General features: G+C 45.8%; 1 protein-coding gene across 1 annotated transcript in view; it reads left to right on the top strand.

Moving 5' to 3' along the window:
• LOC126215277 (uncharacterized) overlaps positions 1–23,803 on the top strand; it is a 310,447-nt gene that overhangs the window by 42,141 nt on the left and 244,503 nt on the right. The gene's annotated exons all lie outside the window — the stretch shown is intronic.

Consider the following 23,803-nt stretch of genomic DNA (forward strand, 5'->3'; position numbering starts at 1 on the left):
GTGCTGACGGTTGTCGTCTTGCAAACGTCCCCATCTGTTGACTCAGGGATCGAGACGTGGCTGCACGATCCGTTACAGCCGTGCGGATAAGATGCCTGTCATCTCGACTTGCTAGTGATACGAGGCCGTCGGGATCCAGCACAGCGTTTCGTATTACCCTCCTGAACCCACCGATTCCATATTCTGCTAAGAGTCATTGGATCTCGACCAACGCGAGCAGCAGTGTCGCGATACGATAAACCGCAATCGCGATAGGCTACAACCCGACCTGTATCAAAGTCGGAAACGTGATGGTACGCATTTCTCCTCCTTACACGAGGCATCACAACAACGTTTCACCAGGCAACGCCGGTCAAGTGCTGTTTGTGTATGAGAAATGTCAGCACGTTGTATGTATCGCCACCGGCGCCAACCTTGTGTGACTGCTCTGAAAAGCTAATCATTTGCATATCACAGCATATTCTTCCTGTCGGTTGAATTTCGCGTCTGTAGCGCGTCATATTCGTGATGTAGCAATTTTAATGGCCAGTAGTGTATTTTCCAACAGCCACCCAACTTGGACACCTTACCTCACAGCTGGTCATTATGAGCAAACAACCGCAGATTGCTGCCCACAATGTCCGCCAAATCACATATGTGTGTACAGAGAACAAAAGCGAGCCTGCCAGACATACTGGATTCTGTCATTCAAGAATTCTTCTCTCTACTCACATAGCTACGAACGTTTTCCATATTTCCACACCTTCGTTAACAGCCTGCAATGGGACACCGTGTCAAATGCTTTCCGGAAATCTAGAAATATGGAATCTGCCTGTTGCCTTTCATCCATAGTTCGCAGTATATTGTGTGAGGAAAGGACACGCTGAGTTTCGCACGAGCGATCCTTTCTAAAACCATGCTGATTGGCGAACCTAAGCTTCTCCGTCTGAAGAAATTTTTTGATACTCGAACTGAGAATATGTTCTGGAGTAAACCGAAGTGAGTAATATTTGTCTGTAATTTTTGCGGGTCTCTTCTTATACATGGTGAGTCGCGTGAGACGTAAGACCCCCATTATTCCGCATGTATCGACAAGCCGTGTTCGGCGAATCATAGCCGACTATGGGCCACATACTTTGGTACAGGAAGGTCGCAGTTCGTAGTAATAGACAGCAAATCATCGAGTAAAACTGAAGTGATATCAGGTGTTCCCCAGGGAAGCGTCCTGGGACCTCTGCTGTTCCTGGTCTATATAAATGACCTGGGTGACAATCTGAGCAGTTCTCTTAGGTTGTTCGCAGATGATGCTGTAATTTACCGTCTAGTAAGGTCATCCGAAGACCAGTATCAGTTGCAAAGCGATTTAGAAAAGATTGCTGTACGGTGTGGCAGCTGGGAGTTGACGCTAAATAACGAAAAGTGTGAGGTGATCCACACGAGTTCCAAAAGAAACCTGTTGGTATTCGATTACTCGATAAATAGTATAGTTCTCGAGGCTGTCAATTCAACTAAGTACCTGGGTGTAAAAATTACGAACAACTTCAGTTGGAAAGACCACATAGATAATATTGTGGGGAAGGCGAGCCAAAGGTTGCGTTTCATTGGCAGGACACTTAGAAGATGCAACAAGTCCGCTAAAGAGACAGCTTACACTACACTCGTTCGTCCTCTGTTAGAATATTGCTGCGCGGTGTGGGATCCTTACCAGGTGGGATTGACGGAGGACATCGAAAGGCTACAAAAAAGGGCAGCTCGTTTTGTATTCTCAAGTAATAGGGGAGAGAGTGTAGCAGATATGATACGCGAATTGGGATGGAAGTCATTAAAGCAAAGACGTTTTTCGTCGCGGTGAGATCTATTTACGAAATTTCAGTCACCAACTTTCTCTTGCGAATGCGAAAATATTTTGTTGAGCCAAACCTACATAGGTAGGAATGATCATCAAAATTAAAAAAGAGAAATCAGAGCTCGAACAGAAAGGTTTAGGTGTTCGTTTTTTCTCGCGCGCTGTTCGGGAGTGGAATGGTAGGGAGATAGTATGATTGTGGTTCGATGAACCCTCTGCCAAGCACTTAAATGTGAATTGCAGAGTAATCATGTAGATGTACATGTACATGTACAATAATCACAACGTTTATATCGACCGAGATAATGAGCCAAGTACGTGTTTTTTAAATGGGACGCTGTACTTTTTTTACCATCATTCGAACGCTCTGGAAAAGACGCGTATAGTGATGTAACGCACGTTGCTATTGTGATTCAAACTTCGCTTACAAGACGTTGGGAAATATTGTACGATTGAAGGTCGAGGCGGTCGGAAGCGGCTGCGGGTTGTAAACACGCCTCGCGCGACCCGCAGGCCGAGTTGCCGTGCTCTGTGCAGCACGCACGGCCTACGCTACGTAGCTAAATCATCCGCCCTCTTTGAAGCAAAGTTTGAATCACAGTAGCAACATGCGTTACATCACTATACGCGTCTTTTCCAGAGCGTTCCAATGATGGTAAAAAAGTATAGCGTCCCATTTAAAAAACATGTACTTGCCTCATTATCTCGGTCAATATAAACGTTGTGATTATTGTGCATGTACCAACGTATGTGCCCCATAGTCGGCTATGATTCGCCGAAAACCGCATGCCGTTACGTGCAATCGCCCCCGGAAAAATGGGGGTGTTACGTCTTACGCGACTCACCCTGTATACTGGAGCGTTTTTTCTACTCGCTGGCCGGCCGTTGTGACCGAGCGGTTCTAGGCACTTCAGTCCGGAACTGCGCTGCCGCTACGGTCGCAGATTCCAATCCTTCCTCGGGCATGGATGTGTGTGGTGTCCTCAGGTTAGTTAGGTTTAAGTAGTTCTAAGTCTAGGGGACGGATGACCTCAGATGTTAATTCCCATAGTGCTCAGAGCCATTTGAACCATTTTTTTCTACTCGCTTGCGAGTCTGTCCTGGGTGAGAGACTCGCGATAAATGCAAGCTAGGTGAGGGACCAGTGCTGTAGAGTAATCTTTGTGAAATGTAACTGTGATTCCATCCAGACCTGGCGATTTGTTTGCTTTTAAATTGGATTGTTTTGGGGGAGGAGACCAGACAGCGAAGTCATCGGTCTCATCGGATTAGACAAGGATGGGGAAGGAAGTCGACCGTGCCCTTTCAAAGGAACCATCCCGGCATTTGCCTGGACCGATTTATGGAAATCACTTAAAACCTAAATCAGGATGGCTGGACGCGGGATTGAACCGTCGTCCTGCCGAATGCAAGACCAGTGTGCTAACCACCTCGCTCGGTGACTTTTATGTCTTTCAGTTGTATCTCTATGCCAGGTATGCTTATTACTATGTTTTCTGTATGGGAGTCTGTCTGATTGTCAAATGACGGTATGTTTTTACGATTCTCGTATGTGATCGATTTCTTGAAGTTTTAACACCCAAGTTAATGTTGATAATACTTCCGAGATACTGGAAAACTCCACTTTTCTGTGCGAAAAACCTTACTAGACACTTCAGTAGCTCAAACCCGCATGATTACATGCACGCATGTCCGAAGGAGACTGGCATCGTGCGAGGGTGAGCCCAATGAAACCCTTAAATTTGTAATAACAAATCGAAATTTCGCGTTGTTATCCTGTAAGTTGGTAAGCGTGCTACAAACAGCGTGCAGATTGGCCTGTAGGTGGTAGCAAAGTGCAGGTGCACACATACCGTCGCAGTATCAGTATAAAGATGGCCGCCCCACTTGCGACTTGCACCAGGGAAGAACAGCGTTCTGTTATTCGGTGCCGGCCGGAGTGGCCGTGCGGTTCTAGGCACCACAGTCTGGAGTCGAGCGACCGCTACGGTCGCAGGTTAGAATCCTGCCTCGGACATGGATGTGTATGATGTCCTTAGGTTAGTTAGGTTTAAGTAGTTCTGAGTTCTAGGGGACTGATGACCTCAGAAGTTACGCATAGTGCTCAGAGCCATTTGAACCATTTGTTATTCTGTTTTTGCGTATTGAAGGTGTGAAACCTATTGAAATAAATCGACGAATGAAGGTTCAGTGCGGTGATGCATGTTTGTCACAGCAGCAAGTCTATGAATGGAGTAGGGAGCTCGCAAATGGTGTGACTTCAGTGGAAGACGCTCGTCGTCCAGGTCAGGCACAATGAGTTGTGACTCCGCAGAACATTGCAGAAGTTGAAGCCATAGTGAAGGAAAACCGCCGAGTGACACTGAATGACATTGCAGCATGTTTACAGATTACTCATGGGTCAGCACACCACATTGTGCATGATGTGCTCCAGTTTCACAAAGTGTCGGCAACATGGCTGCCACGGCAGCTGACTCCTTAAATGAGAGAACGACGTGTTGATACTTGTGGAGAACTTCTTCGGCGCTTTGAACGAGGTGATGGCTTCATTGCACGAATCGTTACTGGGGACGAAACCTGGGTTCAATTCCACGAACCGAAACGAATAGAGCGAGCAAGGAATGGCACCATTCCTCATCACCAAAACCAAAGAAGTTTCGTACAGAACCATCAGCAGGGAAGGTTATGCTGACTCTCTTTTGGGACGAAAAAGGCGTCATTTTGGAGCATTACATGCCTAGAGGGACCACTGCCACCAGTGCATCATACACAGATCTAAAAAATCATCTGCGGCCTGCAATCAAATCAAAGCGACGTGGATTGCTGTCAGCAGGTGTCCTCTTGCAACATGACAATGCAAGGCCCCACACTGCCCGTACAACAGTTGCAACAATCACAGACCTGCATTTTGAGTGTCTTCCTCACCCACCATACTCACCAGACCTTGCCCCAAGTGGTTTCCATATGTTTGGACCACTCAAGGACGCAGTGGGAGGAAAGAAGTTCCGTTCTGATGAAGAGGTACGCCACGCGGTGCACGAGTGGTTGCGCGGACTACCAAAAGAATTTTTTTCTAAAGGAATTTATGCACTTTGTAAGTGCTGGAGGACTTGCATTGAGTGTGGGGGAAATTATGTTGAAAAGTGATAACAGCTTTGTACCACTTCTGCACAATAAATATTTCAATGAAATGAACACCCTTGGCTGCTTACAGGCGTTGACATACGTCAACGGGGACAGATGAAAATGTGTGTCCCGACCGGGACTCGAACCCGGGATCTCCTGCTTACATGGCAGACGCTTCATCCATTTTTTTTTTTTAATATATAAATCTCATTTTGTTCGCTTTTCTTCGTTGTATCTGCTCGGGGCGGTCAACGTAAGACACCCGTTGAAGTTCGTTCTTCATCGGTTAACTCAGTTTTTTTATTACAGAGGGCACCTAGCCCTCTGACCGAAAACGCTGAACTACCGTGCCGGCATCTATCTGAGCCACCGAGGACACAGAGGATAGCGCGACGAGGGATTTATCTCTGGCACGCCTCCCGCGAAACCCACATTCTCGACGTATTGTCCCGGACTACATTCGTAGTGTCCCCGCCCATTATACTCATTAGTCGCGGCGCGTTGCCGATTCCCGTAAGAGTTCGGGCACTGTTTGTGCATTCGCACAGAAGAAGAAGGTGGTCGAGTGGCCGGTGAGCCTTAACTATATATATACTAAGATGGTATGTGTTCTTTCTGACATGTCCGAAAGAACAGATACCATCTTAGTATATGTAAATAATATTTTTAAAAAATATTTAAGGTTTTCATTTGACTCACCCTCGTATTTCTCCACAACACGGGCACTGCACTGTCGTATTTATCCGCCAACACCGGACAAGCCACTTCCAGTTAAAATGTCTCCGCTGTAAGGTAATAACATTAATGGGATGTACGAGTACAGATATGGCACATGGATGATGACGTATGGAAGTCTTGAGTCTGGCCGTAAGCCGTGTGTGTGGAGAGCCGAAGCGTTTACCAGGTGCACAAGTATGAAACCGGGGTTTGTCTACAGACGGTGCTAAGTGTCAGTGTAGCGCCTGTGTGACCGCATCTACAGAGCCATCTGCTTTTTGTTACGGATGGCGACGAATCTCAACACACAGTAGCCCAAGTTCCATACATCGGTATCTGTTTCAAACCCGTAAACATGTCGAGTTTTGTGTCTACGAACTTTGATTTACGGACAGCATTAGTTTAAAATTCGAAAGTGAGAAACGACGAGCGCAGGAAACCGCCGATAAAGTTCGAAGACAAGGAATTGCGTGCTTTACTGGATGAAGGTGATACTCAAGCTCAACAGGAACTGGCGGAACAATTGAATGTGAGGTAGAAAGCCGTTTCTCTTCGGTTGAAAACTATGGGTGCGAGGTGCCGGGGTGGACAGAAGTTTGTAGCTCTTTAATTTTGGCGAATTTTGCACGACAACTGTACATGCACTGGACCCTCACCTTACCTACCACCTAAATGATTATGGGCGCAACGGTAACGAAAGAAATTGATGGTGGCTGCTGCTAGTTGGTAAAATAAGGCGTGCACGGTCACAATAATTTATTAAAAATCATTATCTACTAGGCGCTACAGTCTGGAACCGCGCGACCGCTACGGTCGCAGGTTTGAATCCTGCTTCGGGCATGGATGTGTGTGTCCTTACGTCAGTTAGGTCTACGCAGTCCAAAGTCTAGAGGACTGATGATCTCAGAAGTCAAGTCCCATAGTGCTCAGGGCCATTTGAACCATTATCTACTCAATGAAGAAAAAAGGGAATTTTATCATAATAAACGACAGGAGATGGGATTCTGCACCTATCAGTACAAATGCTCTCATTAGAATAACCTTATTCGGGCTGTTACCGCCGTGAAATGACACAAAACATTAATAAAATTCATGAAAATGAGAACTGACATGAAAAAAGGGCGTGGAACATCTGATCGGAAAGGTACAGAAACTGGCAAAAAAGATTCTGCGTGAACTGATTGAAAGATAGCAAGCAAATCGAAAGACCACTTGTGAAATAATGCTCACCCGATACAAAGAAAAATCGTTACTCCATCGAGTAGTGACAGGTGATGAAAAATGGATATTTCAAGATTTTAAACATGGCTGAAACAGCAACTGTTGAAATTCTTCACGGTAAATGATGACAGCCAAAACAGTTGCAGGATAAAGATTTTTAAAATTCTTGACCACAGTTTCCGTATATCCAAATATAAATAACTACTGATGACGCCTTTGGCACAATTGTTTTATGAATCTCCATTGCAGGATGGGATTTTAGGTATTTTACTTCTGATGAAGATCTATTTAGATATACCGAAACTGTGGTCAAGAATTTTAGTAAATCTTTATCCTGCAACTGTTTGGGCTGTCATCGTTTACCGAGAAAAATGGGTATCTTTTGAACATCGTAAGCGTGTTAAATCATGGGTGAATCCAAGCAAGCCATCGACATCCAGCGCAACACCAAATCGCTTTGAAAAGAAGACAATGCTCTGTGGTTGGTGGGATCAGAAGGGTGGCATCTACTTTGAGCTGCTAAAACCTGGTGTAACCGTTAACACTGATCGCCACCAACAGCAAATGGCCGATTTGAATCAAACATTACATGAAAAACGACCAGAATATGGAAACAGGCAACACAAAGTCATATTGCTCCGCGATAACGCCCCATCACACACAGCAAAACGGGTCTGAGAAACGATGGAGGCGTTCGTTTGGGAATACAAGGGCATGCGACGTATTCCCCAGACTTGCGTCTACCCTATTATCTATTTGCATCGCTGCAACGCACTGTCGCTGAACAACGCTTCAATTCGTATGAAAATGTACAAAAATGTTTCGCTGACTGGTTCGCTTCAAAAGCTTTTTGGCGTGGCATTAACAGCCTACCGGAGAGGTGGGAGAAATGTCTAAATAGCAATGGAGATTATTTTAAAGAATATATTGTTTGTTGTTGTTGTGGTCTTCAGTCCAGAGACTGGTTTGATTCAGCTCTCCATGCTACTCTATCCTGTGCAAGCTTCTTCATCTCCCAGTACCTACTGCAACCTACATCCTTCTGAATCTGTTTAGTGAATTCATCTCTTGGTCTCCCTCTACGATTTTTACCCTCCACGCTGCCCTCCAATACTAAATTGGTGATCCCTCGATGCCTCCTACCAAACGATCCCTTCTTCTAGTCAAGTTGTGCCACAAACTTCTCCCCAATTCTGTTCAATACCTTCTCACTACTTATGTGATCTATCCATCTAATCTTCAGCATTCTTCTGTAGCACCACATTACGATAGCTTCTATTCTCTTCTTGTCTAAACCATTTATCGTTCACGTTTCACTTCCATACATGGCTACACTCCATACAAATACTTTCAGAAACGACTTCCTGACACTTAAATCAATACTCGATGTTAACAAATTTCTCTTCTTCAGAAATGCTTTCCTTGCCATTGCCAGTCTACATTTTATATCATCTCTACTTCGACCATCATCAGTTATTTTGCTCCCCAAATAGCAAAACTCCTTTACTGCTTTAACTGTCTCATTTCCTAATCTAATTCCCTCAGCATCACCCGACTTAATTCGACTACATTCCATTACTCTCGTTTTGCTTTTGATGTTCATCTTATATCCTCCTTTCAAGACAATGTCCATTCCGTTCAACTGCTCTTCCAAGTCCTTTGCTGTCTCTGACAGAATTACAATGTCATTGGCAAACCTCACAGTTTCTATTTCTTCTCCATGGATTGTAATACCTACTCCGAATTTTTCTTTTGTTTCCCTTACTGCTTGCTCAATATACAGATTGAATAACATCGGGGAGAGGCTACAACCCTGTCTCACTCCTTTCCCAACCACTGCTTCCCTTTCATGCCCCTCCACTCTTATAACTGCCATCTGGTTTCTGTACAAATTGTAAATAGCCTTTCGCTCCCTGTATTTTACCCCTGCCACCTTCAGAATTTGAAAGAGAGTATTCCAGTCAACATTTTCAAACGCTTTCTCTAAGTCTACAAATGCTAGAAATATAGGTTTTCCTTTTCTTAATCTAGCTTGTAAGATAAGTCGTAGGGTCAGTATTGTCTCACGTGTTTCCATATTTCTTCCCCGAGGTCGGTTCCTACCAGTTTTTCCATTAGTCTCTAAAGAATTCGCGTTAGTGTTTTGCATCCGTGACTTATTAAACTGATAGTTCGGTAATTTTCACATCTGTCAACACCTGCTTTCTTTCAATTATGGATTGTCTCCTTCCTGATGTCTCGGGCTCCCTCTTTGTGGACGATTTTGCGATCTACTACAGCTCTCAACGGACCAGCCTTCTTGAACGACGTCTTCAAGGATGTCTCGATCGCCTCCACTCTTGGAGCATCGAAACCGGCTTCCGTTTCTCTCCCAGTAAGACCGTTTGTGTTAATTTTTGGCGACGTAAGGAGTTTCTTCCGCCCTCCTTACATCTAGGTCCTGTCAACCTTCCGTTTTCAGACGTCGCTAAATTCTTGGGTCTGTGCTGGTCCTCCTACGTTTCCTATCTTTCGGCTCGCTGTCTGCGATCCCTTAACACCCTCCGTGTCCTGAATAGTACCTCCTGGGGAGCGGACCGAGTGGTCCTTCTCCGCCTCTATCGCGCCTTAGTGCGCTCCAAATTGGATTATGGAAGCATAGTCTACTCCTCTGCTCGGCCGTCTATTCTTCGGCGTCTCGACTCTATCCACCACCGTGGATTACGTTTAGTGTCTGGAGCTTTTTACACTAGCCCTGTGGAAAGCCTTTATGCTGAGACTGCTGAACCTCCGCTGTCCAATCGGCGAGCAGTCCTTCTGAGTCGTTATGCTAGCCATCTGTATTCCATGCCTGCTAATCCAGCCCATGACCTTTTTTTCGATGCCTCCTTTGATGTAGGGTATGCAGGCCGCTCCTCCTCCCTACTACCCCCGGGAGTCCGCTTCCGTCAACTGCTCCATTCTCTTTCCTTCCGCTTTCCTAAAACCTTCTTGACAACTTGGGGTACAGCACCGCCTTGGCTCCGTCCCCGGATCTGCCTGCCCCGTGACCTTTGTCGATTTCCCAAGGATGGTACCCCTACACTTGTTTCTCGTCGGGCATTTGCTGCTCTATGTGCACAAATGACGGACGCCACATTTATTTACACCGACGGCTCGAAAACATCGTTAGGTGTAGGGAGTGCCTATATTGTTGGCGACACCCCAAATCACTTTCGGCTTCCCGACCAGTGTTCGGTTTATACTGCGGAGCTTTACGCTGTTCTCCAGGCTTTCCACTACATCCACCGCCATCAGCGGATACAGTACGTAATCTGCTCAGATTCTCTCAGCTCTCTCCTCAGTCTCCAAGCTCTTTACCCTGTACACCCTCTGGTCCACCGGATTCAGGACTGTCTGCGCTTGCTCCACCTGGGGGGGCGTCTCGGTGGCGTTCCTCTGGCTCCCGGGACACGCTGGTATCTGTGGGAATGAGGCGGCCGATATAGCGGCCAAGGCTGCAGTCTCTCTTCTTCGGCCAGCTATTCGCACGATTCCCTTCGCCGATCTGTGGAGTGTTTTATGTCGTCGTGTTACTCTTTTCAGGCACGCACATTGGTCGACACTTCCCCATAATAAATTGCGGGATGTGAAAGCTCTTCCCTGTGCTTGGACCTCTTCCTCCCGAACGCGTCGTCGGGAGGAGGTAATTTTAGCTAGACTCCGGATAGGGCACTGTCTTTTTAGCCATCGACATCTTTTAAGCGGCGATCCTCCCCCACTCTGTCCCCACTGCTCTCAGCTGTGGACGGTAAGACACCTTTTAATTGAATGCCCCTATTTTAATCCGTTACGCTCCCGTCTACAGCTATCGCCTGATATATCGTCGATTTTAGCCGATGACACGCGCTCAGCCGACCGCGTTCTCCAGTTTATTAGTGCTAGTGAAATGACGTCAGTCATTTGAAGCTTTTTTTGGGGACAACCAACCCCTTTCTGTAGTGGATTTTTAAGCCTTCCTTCTGCTTTTAGTTTCTCCAATTTTATGACTTTGTTCCCATTGCTGCTGGTTTTCAATTTCGGTTTTTTACTGTTTCCTAAGTCACGGGCTGGGCGCTAATGACCATAGCAGTTTTGCGCCCTAAAACCAAAACAAACAAAAAACCTGCTTTCTTTGGGATTGGAATTATTATATTCTTCTTGAAGTCTGAGGTTATTTCGCCTGTCTCATACATTTTGCTCACCAGATGGTAGAGTTTTCAAATGGCTCTGAGCACTATGGGACTTAAATTCTGAGGTCATCAGTCCCCTCGAACTTAGAACTACTTAAACGTAACTAACCTAAGGTCATCACACACACCCATGCCCGAGGCAGGATTCGAACCTGCGACCGTAGCGGTTGCGCGGTTCCAGACTGTAGCGCCCAGAACCGCTCGGCCACCCCGGCCGGCCTGGTAGAGTTTTATCAGGACTGCCTCTCCCATGGTTGTCAGTAGTTGTAATGGAATGTTATCTACTGCCGGGGCCTTGTTTCGACTCAGGTCTTTCGGTGCTCTGTCAAACTCTTCACGCAATATCATATCTCCCATTTCATCTTCTGCTACCTCCTCTTCCATTTCCATAATATTTTTCTCAAGAACATCGCCCTTGTACAGTAGACCCTCTATATACTCCTTCCACCTTTCTGCTTTCCCTTCTTTGCTTAGAACTGGGTTTCCATCTGAGCTCTTGATATTCATACAAGTGGTTCTCTTTTCTCCAAAGGTCTCTTCAATTTCCTCTAGGCGGTATCTATCTTACCCCTAGTGAGATAAGCCTCTACATCCTTGCATTTGTCCTCTAGCCATGCCAGCTTAGCCATTTTGCACTTCCTGTCGATCTCATTTTTGAGACGTTTGTATTCATTTTTGCCTGCTTCATTTACTGCATTTTTATATTTTCTCCTTTCATCACTTAAATTTAATATTTCTACTAGCCCTCGTCGTTTTACCTACTTGATCCTCTGCTGCCTTCACTACTTCATCCCTCAGAGCTACCCATTCTTCTTCTACTGTTTTTCTTTCCCCCATTCCTGTCAATTGATACCTTATGCTCTCCCTGAAACTCTGTACAAACTCTTATCTAGGTCCCATCTCCTTAAATTCCCACCTTTTTACAGTTTCTTCAGTTTTAATCTACAGTTCATAACCAATAGATTGTGGTCAGAGTCCACATCTGCCCCTGGAAATGTCTTACAATTTAAATCCCGGTTCCTAAAAATCTCTCTTACCATTGTATAATCGATTTGATACCTCTTAGTATCTCCATGGTTCGCCGAGCGGTTCTAGGCGCTACAGTCTGGAACTGCGCGACCGCTACGGTCGCAGGTTCGAGTCCTGCCTAGGGCATGGATGTGTGTGATGTCCTTAGGTTAGTCAGGTTTAAGCAGTTGTAAGTTCTAGGGGACTGATGACCTCAGAAGTTAAGTTCCGTAGTGCTCAGAGCCATTTGAATTTATGTCCAGGATTTATCCATGTATACAACCTTCTTTCATGATTCTTGAACCAAGTGTTAGCTATGATTAAGTTATGCTCTGTGCAAAATTCTACGAGACGGCTTCCTCTTTCATTTCTTACCCCCAATCCATATTCACCCACTATGTTTCCCTCTCTCCCTTTTCCTACTCTCTAATTCCAGTCACTCATGACTATTAAATTTTCGTCTCCCTTCACTACCTGAATAATTTTTTTTTCTCATCATACATTTCATCAATTTCTTCATCATCTGCAGAGCTAGTTGGCGTATTAACTTGTACTTCTGTAGTAGGCGTGGGCTTCGTGTTTATCTTGGCCACAATAATGCGTTCACTATGCTGTTTGTAGTAGTTTACCCGCACTCCTATTTTTTTATTCATTATTAAACCTACTCCTGCATTACCCCTATTTGATTTTGTATTTATAACCCTGTATTCACCTGACCAAAAGTCTTGTTCCTCCTGCCACCGAACTTCACTAATTCCCACTATATCTAACCTATCCATTTCCCTTTTGAAATTTTCTATTCTACCTGCCCGATTAATGGATCTGACATTCCACGCTCCGATGCGTAGAACGCCAGTTTTCTTTTTCCTGATAAAGACGTCCTCTTGAGTAGTCCCCACCCGGCGATCCTAATGGGGGACTATTTTACCTCCGGAATATTTTACCCAAGAGGACGCCATCATCATTTAACCATACAGTAAAGCTGCATGCCCTCGGGAAAAATTACAGCTGTAGTTTCCCCTTGCTTTCAGCCGTTCGCAGTACCAGCACAGCAAGGCCATTTTGGTTAATGTTACAAGGCCAGATCAGTCAATCATCCACTGTTGTCCCTGCAACTACCGAAAAGGCTGCTGCCCCTCTTCAGGAACCACATGTTTGTCTGGCCTCTCAACAGATACCCCTCCGTTGTGGTCGCACCTACGGTACGGCCATCTGTATCGCTGAGGCACGCAAGCCTCCCCACCAACGGCAAGGTCCATGGTTCATGGGGGAGGGGGGGGGGAGGAATGGAGATTATTTTGAATAAAATATTGTTTATCAGTTTCAAACAACAGACGTGTAATTATTGCAACCAAATTCCTGTTCTGTCACTTGTACACCAGGTTTGTTCATGAGACCTAGAAAATATTAGACACAGGCTCACAGGTAGATGCTATTTTCCTTGACTTCCGGAATGCATTCGATACAGTTCCGCACTGTCGCCTGATAAACAAAGTAAGAGCCTACGGAATATCAGACCAGCTGTGTGGCTGGATTGAAGAGTTTTTAGCAAACAGAACACAGCACGTTGTTCTCAATGGACAGACGTCTACAGACGTTAAGGTAACCTCTGGCGTGCCACAGGGAAGTCTTATGGGACCATTGCTTTTCACAATATATATATAAATGACCTAGTAGATAGTGTCGGAAGTTCCATGCGGCTTTTCGCGGATGATGCTGTAGTATACAGAGAGATTGCAGCATTAGAAAATTGCAGCGAAATGCAGGAAGATCTGCAGCGGATAGGCACTTGGTGCAGGGAGTGGCAACTGTCCCTTAACATAGACAAATGTAATGTATTGCGAATACATAGAAAGAAGGATCCTTTATTGTATGATTATATGATAGCGGAACAAACACTGGTAGCAGTTACTTCTGTAAAATATCTGGGAGTATGCTTACGGAACGATTTGAAGTGGAATGATCATATAAAATTAATTGTTGGTAAGGCGGGTACCAGGTTGAAATTCATTGGGAGAGTCCTTAGAAAATGTAGTCCATCAACAAAGGAGGTGGCTTACAAAAGACTCGTTCGACCTATACTTGAGTATTGCTCATCAGTGTGGGATCCGTAGCAGATCGGGTTGACGGAGGAGATAGAGAAGATCCAAAGAAGAGCGGCGCGTTTCGTCACAGGGTTATTTGGTAAGCGTAATAGCGTTACGGAGATGTTTAGCAAACTCGAGTGGCAGACTCTGCAAGAGAGGCGCTCTGCATCGCGGTGTAGCTTGTTCGCCAGGTTTCGAGAGGGTGCGTTTCTGGATGAGGAATATATTGCTTCCCCCTACTTATACCTCCCGAGGAGATCACGAATGCAAAATTAGAGAGATTCGAGCGCGCACGGAGGCTTTCCGGCAGTCGTTCTTCCTGCGAACCATACGGGACTGGAACAGGAAAGGGAGGTAATGACAGGGGCACGTAAAGTGTCCTCCGCCACACACCGTGTGCCTTGAGGAATATAAACGTAGATGTAGGTGAGGTGACTGCTAACTTAAAGCGGGAAACCTGGGTTCGTGCCCTATCCGGCACAAATTTATATGTCGTCATTCCATTGTACAGCTGGAGGTGGCTTATATTCGCAGCTGCGAATACATTTAATTGTTGTCTTCCCTCTGACGTTCTCGGCTTGATCTGCTTGCAGGACGCATTCCATAGGCGGCCGTGTTTTGTGTCCGCTGCGTGCCTCGGCAATAAACGCCAGTGTAAAGGTCGCCACCAGAGATGACGCATCACGGAGGGGGGGGGGGGCGGGGGTGGAGACGCTGATGCTGCGGTACCCCGGCCCGGATCGATACCCCGCGTCTGCGCCCGGCGTGTGGCCGGTCTGCCGAGAGCGGCGGCGGCGGCGGCTGGGGTCCCACGGGAACTCCGGGCGCAGTCTGGCTCCGAGCACTATGGGACTTAACTTCTGAGGTCTTCAGTCCCCTAGAAAGAACTACTGAAACCTAAGGACATCACACACATCCATGCCCGAGGCAGGATTCGAACCTGCGACCGTAGCGGTCTCGCGGTTCCAGACTGCAGCGCCTAGAACCGCACGGCCACTTCTGCTGGCCCGATGGAGCTCCTGCACATTTCAGTCGAAGTGTTCGTACGCTTCTCAACAACAGATCCGGTGACCGATGGATTGGTAGAGGCGGACGAATTCCGTGGCCTCCACGCTCTCCTGACATCAACCCTCTTGAATTTCACTTATGGGGGCATTTGAAAGCTCTTGTCCAGGCAACCCCGGTACCAAATGTAGAGACTCTTCGTGCTCGTATTGTGGACGGCTGTGATACAATACGCCATTCTCCAGGGCTACATCAGCGCATCAGGGATTCCGTGCGACGGAGGGTGGATGCATGTATCCTCGCTAAAGAAGGACATTTTGAACATTTCCTGTAACACAGTGTTTGAAGTCACGCTGGTACGTTCTGTTGCTGTGTGTTTCCATTCCATGATTAATGTGTTTTGAAGAGATAATAATAAAATGAGCTCTAACATGGAAAGTAAGCGTTTCCGGACACATGTCCACATAACATATTTTCTTTCTTTGTGTGTGAGGAATGTTTCCTGAAAGCTTGGCCGTACCTTTTTGTAACGCCCTGTATACTCCACTAGCCACCAAGTGGTGTGTGGCGGAGGGCACAATTCGCGCCAAAGTCATATTCCTCCCACCTCTGTTTCCATCGCGTATCGCGCGTGGGAAAAGCGACTGTCTGAACGCCTCAGTACGAACTCTAATTTCCCTTATCTTTGAATGGTGATCATTGCGCGATTTGAAAGTTCGTGGTAATAATATATGCTCTACATCCTCGGTGAAGATTGGATTTCGGAATTTAGTGAGCAGCCCCTTCCGTTTAGCGCGTCGTCTATCTGCAAGTGTGTCCCACTTCAAACTTTCTATGAGATTTGTAACGCTCTCGCGATGGCTAAATTTAGCAGTCGCGGATCTTACCGCTCTTCTTTGGACCTTCTCATTCTCTTGCATCAGACCCAACTGGTAAGGATCCCATACAGACGAACAATAAGACTGGACGAACTACCGTATTGTAAGCGATTTCCTTTGTTGAAGGACTGCATCGCTTCAGAATTCTACTAATAAATCGCAATCTAGAGTTCGCCTTGCCCGTTACTTGTGTAATCTGATCATTCCATTTGAGATCATTTCGAATACTAACACCCAGATACCTGACGGATGTTACCGCTCCCAAAGACTAGGCATTATTTTTTACTCTTACATTAATAGGGATTTTCGCCCTGTTATACGCAGTAGGTTACACTTACAAATATTGAGAGATAACTGCCAGTCGTTACACCACGCATTTGTTTTCTGCAAATCCTCGTTGATTTGTTCACAACTTTCGTGTGATACTACTTTCCTGTAGACTACAGCATCATCGCCAAACAGTCTAATGCCGCTGTCAGTACCATCAACCAAATCGTTTATGTAAATCGTAAAAAGCAGCGGACCTATTACGCTGCCCTGGGGCACACCTGAAGTTACTCTTGTTTCTGTTGAAGTCACCCCATTCAGGACGACATACTGTTCCTGGTCGGTTAGAAAACTTTCTGTCCAACCGGTAATGTCACTGGATAGACCGTAAGCGCGCACTTTTTGTAGCAAGCGACAGTGCGGAACTGAGTCGAACGCCTTTCGAAAGTCGAGAAATACGCCATCAACCTGGGAGCCGGTATCTAGAGCCTGTTGTATATCATGCACAAAGAGGGCCAGCTGTGTCTCGCATGACCGCTGTTTCCTAAAACCGTGCTGGTTTCTGCAGATGAGCTTCTCAGACTCTAGAAAGGTCATTATGTCTGAACACAAAATATGTCTCCACGCGTCTAACCTGACTTTTAAAACCGCTCAAAAAACCGGTTTCTGAAATAAAAGATTCTTCTGTTTTTATTCCTGCTTACTGCAATAAACACACAAATCGAACAAAGGTTGAAAAATTTTGACTCTTAGTTTCTATGAATCAAAATATTAAATTAAATAGTCAAAATCTCAGAGCCATTTGAGATACATACAGGGGTCAGACAAGGAGATGGGCTCTCAACACTTCTACTCAACATAGTCCTGGACAAAATTATCAAGCACTGCTAAGAAAAAGTAAAAGGAATTCAGTTAGGAAGAATACGTGCAAACAAGACAATCATAAAATGCCTAGCATTTGCAGACGACTTGGAAATACAACAGAGAAGAAGCGCAAGAAGCCCTGGAATATTTACATGAAGTCTCTGCTAAAATGGGGTAACAGATGTCATACCAGAAAACACAATATATGGGAAGAAACAACAACATACGAGTCATGCACACAAAATAAGGATTGGTTAACATAGTGGAAAAATTCAAGTATTTTTTTTTTCAAGTGTTTTGGAGAATACGTACAAACAGGACGATCAAACAAGGCATGCAATACAGAATGAACAGAAAAACTTAGAAAGCGTACAAACGTACATGGACGCATTACAATAAAAGAAAGTTCTCAAGACAGGCGAAACTCAGGCACTACAACACAGTGGTACTACCAGCAGCCCTTTATGCCTCAGAAACGACTTCAATCGCATCAGGCATTACAGAGACAGAAAAGATAGAACGTAAAATCCTTCGAAAATTTTTTAGAGCAGTACATAGAGATGGGAAATTGAAGAAGAGGCCAACCAAAGAACTATGCGAACAAACAGACAGACTCACAGACGTAATCAGAAAACGTCGATTAACATTCTTTGGGCACATACACAGAATGAAGAAACCGACTGGTTTCATGACATAGAAGAGGGCTTAAACAAGCAGGAATCAATGAAGAATTGATAGATCAAATTCAGAAACAAAATTACGAACACGAAATTTGAAGTAAAAGAAAGAAAGAGAGCAGGGAAAATATGGACAGAACAAAGGAAAGACGAACACAGTCAAAGAATGAAGAGATTTTGGGAAGAGAAAAAGAAGAAAACATTAAAAAATGGAAAACTGGATAATGATGTAATATTCAAGCTCAATCACTGTCTTAAGGACAAAAATGTGTAATAATAATAGTCAAATAAATGAACACTTAGTGTGTCTACCATTCACTGCTGTTTTCGAAAAGTAGTAACCGGCACTCTCCTATTGATTCCACTTTTTTGAAACTCTGCTCAAAAATCATGTTGTAATCGAAGATACCACTGTTTGGTTGTTACGAATCGTCAGTGCTTAAGGGTGAAAACAGAGGCGAAGAACTGTTTTTCGTGTCAAGTTGTCCGTTTTCGAGGGATACAAGCAAATAGTCATATTATATAAACAACACAGGCAGCAGATTCTCTACTTTCTATTTTTATTGTATACTGTGAATGAAGTGTTGTTCTTTAATTTATCACCATTACCATAACTTCCTTCCTCTTTTATTATTTCATACAAATGGTGGATAAATGGTTAATCTCTTAAGCAAATGAAGCGTTGCAAAAAATGTTGAAATGTGTATGAATTCCTAAGGGACCAAATTGCTGAGGTCATCGGTCCCTAGACTTACACTAACTTATGCTAAGAACACACACACACACACACACACACACACACACACACACACACACACATGCGCGATGGAGGACTCGAACCTCCGGCGGGAGGGGCCGCGCAATCTGTGAATTGCTACGTCACTTCGTAAAAATACCGTGTATCAAAAAGAATTATCCGATTGTTTAGAAAAATTTGCAACTATTTCGTTATTTGAGATATGTGCGTGAACAACGTGCTGCCGGAAAGAGAAAACTCTAGAATTTTACACGGTTCCAGGTCGGTAGCAGCAGTGCGCCCCCACTTCAGATCTAGTAAAAATGGTGTCAGCACAATAGAAAGCGTTTTGTGCTCTACGTTTTGCGCAGTGCGGGTCAGTAATAACTGTCCAGCATGACTTTCGTTGTAGGTATGATGTGGGTCTCCTACAGCATAAGGCATTAGACGATGGCACGAACAATTCCGAGAAACAGGTCGTTTGTGTAAAGGCAAATCCCCGATTGTCTGACAGACGTCGAACGCATCCGCCATAACTTCACAAGGAGTCCGCAGAAATTCGTTCGCCGTGCAGCTCGCCAGCTCAACACACCTCCTATGTCCTTCTGCCGTGTGTTGTGTCGACATTTACACATGAAACTTTTGTATCGCGCCTGGGAGGTGGCGCGTGGGCAAGGAAGAGGAACAGGAAAAGATACTAATCTCTCGGTACTGCAAATACGGTTGAAGCACCTTTACTAGCGGATAAACATATGCAAACATACACTCCTGGAAATGGAAAAAAGAACACATTGACACCGGTGTGTCAGACCCACCATACTTGCTCCGGACACTGCGAGAGGGCTGTACAAGCAATGATCACACGCACGGCACAGCGGACACACCAGGAACCGCGGTGTTGGCCGTCGAATGGCGCTAGCTGCGCAGCATTTGTGCACCGCCGCCGTCAGTGTCAGCCAGTTTGCCGTGGCATACGGAGCTCCATCGCAGTCTTTAACACTGGTAGCATGCCGCGACAGCGTGGACGTGAACCGTATGTGCAGTTGACGGACTTTGGGCGAGGGCGTATAGTGGGCATGCGGGAGGCCGAGTGGACGTACCGCCGAATTGCTCAACACGTGGGGCGTGAGGTCTCCACAGTACATCGATGTTGTCGCCAGTGGTCGGCGGAAGGTGCACGTGCCCGTCGACCTGGGACCGGACCGCAGCGACGCACGGACGCACGCCAAGACCGTAGGATCCTACGCAGTGCCGTAGGGGACCGCACCGCCACTTCCCAGCAAATTAGGGACACTGTTGCTCCTGGGGTATCGGCGAGGACCATTCGCAACCGTCTCCATGAAGCTGGGCTACGGTCCCGCACACCGTTAGGCCGTCTTCCGCTCACGCCCCAACATCGTGCAGCCCGCCTCCAGTGGTGTCGCGACAGGCGTGAATGGAGGGACGAATGGAGACGTGTCGTCTTCAGCGATGAGAGTCGCTTCTGCCTTGGTGCCAATGATGGTCGTATGCGTGTTTGGCGCCGTGCAGGTGAGCGCCACAATCAGGACTGCATACGACCGAGGCACACAGGGCCAACACCCGGCATCATGGTGTGGGGAGCGATCTCCTACACTGGCCGTACACCACTGGTGATCGTCGAGGGGACACTGAATAGTGCACGGTACATCCAAACCGTCATCGAACCCATCGTTCTACCATTCCTAGACCGGCAAGGGAACTTGCTGTTCCAACAGGACAATGCACGTCCGCATGTATCCCGTGCCACCCAACGTGCTCTAGAAGGTGTAAGTCAACTACCCTGGCCAGCAAGATCTCCGGATCTGTCCCCCATTGAGCATGTTTGGGACTGGATGAAGCGTCGTCTCACGCGGTCTGCACGTCCAGCAGGAACGCTGGTCCAACTGAGGCGCCAGGTGGAAATGGCATGGCAAGCCGTTCAGCAGGACTACATCCAGCATCTCTACGATCGTCTCCATGGGAGAATAGCAGCCTGCATTGCTGCGAAAGGTGGATATACACTGTACTAGTGCCGACATTGTGCATGCTCTGTTGCCTGTGTCTATGTGCCTGTGGTTCTGTCAGTGTGATCATGTGATGTATCTGACCCCAGGAATGTGTCAATAAAGTTTCCCCTTCCTGGGACAATGAATTCACAGTGTTCTTATTTCAATTTACAGGAGTGTATTACACAACTTGCAAGGTGGTGCGAAGTTGAAGCGAAGTTTCCTGACTGGCTGCACCTGATCAAAATGGGCCGAGGCTGTCGCGGAGCTCGTAGACCTCGACAGCGCCGGCTACAGGGCACTCTCGTCGCTGTCTCTCGTAGTGCCTACCTAGCACAGCGGAACTACGTTCTGGCATCGTAGCTATCGATACCACAGAAACCGTACCAAATTCGGCTACTGGGAGCCTTTTTATGAAGGTGACAAACGAGAACGTGTGGGGTTCTGTAATTTCGTTCGTGGCAAGGTGGAGGGTGACAGTTTTCTTCCACGCTTAGTGTTTAGTGACGAGGCAACATTCCATTTAAATGGAAAGGTGAACCGTCATAAAGTGAGAATATGGGGTACGGGACAACCACATGAAGTTGAAAAACATGAGGGGGAACTCTTCAAAATGTAGTGTGTTTTGTGCAGTTTCACGGGAAAAAGTGTACGGTCTATTTTTCTTTGTCGAGAACACTGTTACAGGAAACATATCATGATATCCTCGAGAACTTTCTTTTCCCACAGTTGAAGACTGATTCGAACGACTTCATTTACCAGCAGGGTGGGGCAACGCCACACTGGCATCTGAAAGTGCGGGAATTTCGAAATCAAAGGATTACTGACCGATGGATCGGTCGCACTGGACCAAATGATTCAGCCTTGCATTACTGGCCTCGAAGATCACCAGACCTGACACAATGTGATTATTTCTTGCGGGCGTTTATAAAGACTCTGTTTATGTGCCTCCGTTACCAACAGTAAATGAACTGAGACATCGCAAAAAAAAAAAAAAAAAAAAAAAAAAAGGTTCAAATGGCTCTGAGCAGTATGGGACTCAACTGCTGAGGTCATTAGTCCCCTAGAACTTAGAACTAGTTAAACCTAACTAACCTAAGGACATCACAAACATCCATGCCCGAGGCAGGATTCGAACCTGCGACCGTACCGGTCTTCCGGTTCCAGACTGCAGCGCCTTTAACCGCACAGCCACTTCGGCCGGCGCAAAACAGCAGCTGTGGAAGCTGTAACTCCAGACATATTGGCTGCATTGTGGGAAAAATTTGAACACCGCATTGACGTATGCCGTGCATTTCAAGGGGGTCATATTTAACGCCTATGAAAAGGTTAAAAAAAAGACTTTTTTAGTTTCCCTTTCATCAAAAAACAAAATTCATTGTACATGTTTATTAGTTTCAGAAATATAGACGTGCCACATCAGATATATGTTTTATAGACCCTGTACTTCCAGAGTAGCGTTGGTGCCATTCTGCAGTACAGCGGATATCCAGCAACGATAACGGGAAGCAACAGTATAGAGCAGGTGGGGGGAAGTTTTGAACACCTCACATACACATGTAACTTAAGCCACGACACGCAGCAACAGGGACATCATTGTCTCAGCAACGCTGTACCAATTCTCAGGCCTGGTGTACGTTGCTCGTTTCTATCGCCAGTGTTATTAGAATAGCACTGATCGATTTTCTCTTTTTCTGCAATAAAGCAAATTTTACACATAAGTTACTGTTCTAAAGGAAGGTCTATTTAAAGACGCAAAATTTTAGCACTGTTACCATGGCCAGTTGGTGTGTCGATTATTATCTCAGTTGTTAGTAAAAAGTAAGAAAAGCGTGTGTTACAACACAGACCAAACAAATACCGAAAGTATCGGTAATTCAGAACTAAATTACTGGTATCGGTTTTAATTGCTCGACTTTTCCCATTCCCGTGTAGTGAGGCTACAATACGGCCTGAACTGACATGTAGCAGGCCAACAGCATCAGCGGAAAGCACTCCTGTGCTGAGATGGTCAGTCTGGAAATTAGGCCCTAAGATGGAACCCTGTGGGACACACTTTTGGTGTGAATCTTACAACACAGTCTAAACCTCATGAAAACATTTAGGTAACTAAAACCATTAGTAGGTAGCTATCCTGTACTAAGCTCTCTTTCTTGGAAGTAATTACATGCTGTGTCCTATAGGCCTCCACCTTAGAAGGCTTACTTCTTCTTGCAAATCTTACAAGACGTTGTAAACTAGGAGCAACTTTTAAAGAAATGCCTCCAGCAGTAGGAAACCATCGTGTACTAAGCTGTCAATGTGGGAAGTAATTACATGGCAGATCCCACAGGGCTCCATCTTAGGTCCTTTACTGTTCCTTGTGAAACTTGTGTTGGATACCAAGACCGCCAGCAGGAAGCTGTTGTGTACTTAGCTCGATCTGGGAACCAATTTCCTGCTCTGTCCAAAAAAAAAAAATAAATGGTTCAAATGGCTCTGAGCACTATGGGACTTAACATCTATGGTCATCAGTCCCCTAGAACTTAGAACTACTTAAACCTAACTAACCTAAGGACAGCACACCCAGCCATCACGAGGCAGAGAATCGAACCTGGGAACCCGGGCGTGGGAAGCGAGAACGCTACCGCACGACCACGAGATGCGGGCCCTGCTCTGTCCCAAAGGGTTCCACTTCAAGACCTTTACTTTTCCTTGTGTCTCCTACAGAGGCCCTGTAATGTTATCGTTGCTGTTCATTTAAAGGTTCCAAGAATCTAGCAAGAAAAAGATGGGTAAAAGAACAAATGTGCAAAATTACTCGCGAATATTGTAAATATGGGGTTGGTTTAGAATTCTAGAGCAAGTTCTAACATAATAAATTTCCTGTAGACAGAAAAGCTTATGTCCACAAATCACCACACATGTCGAAAACATGTCTCATGTGAATCTGAGCTTGCCATTTCGTCGCACTATATCATGTGGACAATGAGTGAAGCGCAAGAAGGATGTTCTACATTCCTAGATTTCCAGAGGGTCCTTACCCCGGTGCCACACTGTGGACTGTTAACGAAGCTCTGAGCATAAGGAATAGGTTCCCAAATGTGTGAGTGCCTCGAAAACTGCTGAAGTAAAACGTTGTCCAGTCACAATAATACCGTCACCTGTCGAAAGCCTGAATAACCAACTGAGCGAAACGTGCAGGGGGAGAGTCACT

Source organism: Schistocerca nitens, chromosome 12 (genome assembly GCF_023898315.1).
Source record: "Schistocerca nitens isolate TAMUIC-IGC-003100 chromosome 12, iqSchNite1.1, whole genome shotgun sequence".
Lineage (NCBI taxonomy): Eukaryota > Metazoa > Arthropoda > Insecta > Orthoptera > Acrididae > Schistocerca > Schistocerca nitens.